The following is a 3045-nucleotide window of genomic DNA, read 5'->3' as shown; positions in this document are numbered from 1 at the left end:
GCCAAGACTTTTTTTTTAAAGAGGGTATAGAAATGTGCTGTTTTATTACAGAGAGTCTCATAAAATGAAAATATCTCAAAAAGGAAGCTAGGCAAACAACCTCCACCTGCAGAATTGGGGGGAAGACAGGGCAATGTAAATTTTTCTGCTTGCCCAAGACGGATGGGAAGGTATAAACAGAACCAATCTAAAAATGGCTGATATTACCCAAGCCTGAAAAGGGGTCCCAGAAGACCCAGTGACCCCTTCTAAAAAGCTTAATAAGGGCACTTGGCAGTTCAGGATTTTGTCTTCTGGTTCAAAACTAAGACCTGGGGCAGAATGGACAATGTAGCTCTGGGAAGAGGTCTCCCAAGACCACTGCCCTGGGCCCTGGCCCTGGTTCCTATCTAGTCCCTGGGGATGTTATATTTAATATATTTATATAAATACCCAGAGGAATAGAAAATATAAAATTTGAGAAATTGAGGGAAAGTGAGAATTTGGGGAGAAGATGGAGTTGTAGACCTTGCTCAGGCCAACTTGACCTCTTCTTTGACCCCTTTGGCTTCTGGCTTCTCCTCCTTGGTTTTCTCCCCTTCTGTGACTTCTTTTTTCTCTTTCGGATTTTTCTCTTTCTCATTCTCTGTTTTGACTCTTTTCGCTTTTTGAACTTAAAAGAGTTCTTGTGACCACCTTCTCCCTCCTCATCTGAATCCAAGAATTCTTCCTCACAGGCAATGCATCTATCAGAGGAGCAGATGGAAATTCATTTGTCAGGGTCTTCCTAATCCTTATTACCACTCTCTTCTGAGATGGCATCCTTAGGTATGGACATTTGGATCCCAGGGGCATAGGGCAGCATTCTCAAGTTCTCAAAGAGCTGCTGCTTGATCTTTTCCAGGTAGGTATTCATTAGTGTTCTGGTTAGTCATATTGGAAGGGCTGATGTGAACCTTGAAACCCTGGTCCAAAGTATTCAATTCAGTTGTCATTGTATGGCAGCTCATTAGGGATCTCTGTGTCCAAGGCCACAGCTGTTTCATAAGCCCAGCACAGAGCAACATTATGGATGGTGTAGCCGTCTCCTCCCAGCATTAGCATAGGCAAATTGAAACTCTTCATGAACTCCACACACTTGGCATGCCCTTTGATGGTCAGATTAAAGCAACCTAACCGATCCCCAGACAAGGAATCTGAGCCACACTGTAAGACCACTGCACTAGGCTAGAACATCTCCATTGCTTTGGACATGACTGGCTTGAAGATGGCTTCATTGGACTCATCATCAATGCCGTCTCTCAGTGGGTAGTTAACGGTGTAGTACTTACCTTTTCCAGGCCCAATATCCTGTAGGTCCCCAGTTCCTGGGAAGTACTCTCCATATTTATGAAAGGAAGCAGCCGTGACCCACTCTGTAGTATAGAAGGTCTCTTCCATGCCATTGCCATGGTAAATACCAATATACAGCACCCTCTGGTGATACTTTAGAAATTCCAGGATGGCCAAGATGATATCATTGACGTAACAGAAGCCAGATGCTTCAGACTTCTTTGCATGGTTCCCAGCCCAGTTCCCAGCGATGTCCATCTGCTGCTTGTTAAGTTTCACAGCACTTGCAACAGAGTCACCATTGGACAGCTGACAGAACTCGAACAAGCCATCAAATACTGGACAGTCCTCACCAATGTTGAATCTCTGCATCTGCTTGCTGCATTCAGACACATTCTCTGGGCAAGTAGAATGCAAGAATTTAATGTAGTCATCACTGTGGTACTTGGTCATCTCCTTAGCACTGGCTTTGTGAGGACGATAGATTTCCATGTTTCGGCAGAGACCACAGCTGGGCAGCAAATTGTAAGTCACGCAGATTTGCTGATGCTTCACTGGGTGCCCTTGTCCATAACAGCAATTTCCAATGTCCCTGTTGGAGTAGTAACAGATTCTCCTCTTGGTGCCCTGAGTCTGTACCATCTTGCTCGCCACCCAGTCATCCTGTCTGTCTGCCAACTCTTCTTTGTACATAGTAGCCATCCTAATAGATGTGAGGTGGTATCTCAGTGACTTGTACATATGCATGCAAGTATGTGGATATGTATGTGTACATGTACTAACTCGGCATCATGGACACCAGAAGCTGACATCAGGATCCCTTTCCTCTGTCTTCTAACTTTGTCTTTCCTTAAAGATATAGTCTCTCATTGAACTTAGTCATTTAGACTAGAGAGATATTCAAATTAGCTATTTTGTTTTTAATAATTTATTTTTAGTTTATGTGCATTGGTATTTTGCCTGTTGGCCAATGAGGCCTTAGGATCCTGTTGTCTCCATATCCCTATCACTGGAATTACAGATGTTGACAGTGGTGCAAAGTTCTCACACATGTTCTGGGGATCCACACTCAGTCCTCTTGCTTTTACACTGGGCATTTTGTCAACTGAATCACTTCCCCAGCCCAGAGTTTAGGTTTTTTTTTTTTCTTGGTTTTTCAAGACAGGGTTTCTCTGTGTAACCCTGGCTGTCCTGGAACTCACTCTGTAGACCAGGCTGGCCTGGAACTCAGAAATCCGCCTGCCTCTGCCTCCCACGTGCTGGGATTAAAGGCGTGTGTCACCACTGCCTGGCTGCTCTCATCTTTATTACTTTCTTTCTTCTGCTTGCTTTTGGTTTATCTTCCCTTTTCCTCTGGATTCTTGAGGCACATTCTGCTATTGTCAGGTACAGTATTCCATAAATGTTGATTGGATTCTTCTAGTGAATGACGCTCTTCTGAGTTTCTCTGTAGTCTTGCTGATTTTCTGTTAAGTTAATGTTGACATTTCAAATTTCTCCTTTCAGTTCCAGTGGGTTTCGATTTCATGGTTTTGATGCTCTGTTGGCTAGTGTGCATACATTTACAAGTGCCATGTCCATTTGCTGTCTCAATGTTTTTATTATTATACAAGTCTCTCTTTGATGCAGATTTTCCTTTCTCTGCACTCTATCTTATCTCATACAACCAGTTATCGTTTCTTTTCTTTCCTTTTCTTTCTTTCTTTCTTTTTTTTTTGGTTTTTCGAGACAGGA

General features: G+C 43.2%; 1 pseudogene; it reads right to left on the bottom strand.

Annotated features, from left to right (window-relative positions):
- Positions 1-463: 463 nt before the first annotated feature.
- On the bottom strand, positions 464-2272 carry LOC116070985 (annotated as a pseudogene).
- Positions 2273-3045: the final 773 nt, after the last annotated feature.

This window comes from Mastomys coucha, chromosome X (genome assembly GCF_008632895.1).
Source record: "Mastomys coucha isolate ucsf_1 chromosome X, UCSF_Mcou_1, whole genome shotgun sequence".
In the NCBI taxonomy this organism is placed as follows: Eukaryota; Metazoa; Chordata; class Mammalia; order Rodentia; family Muridae; genus Mastomys; species Mastomys coucha.
This window is presented reverse-complemented; position numbering and strand designations above follow the sequence as displayed.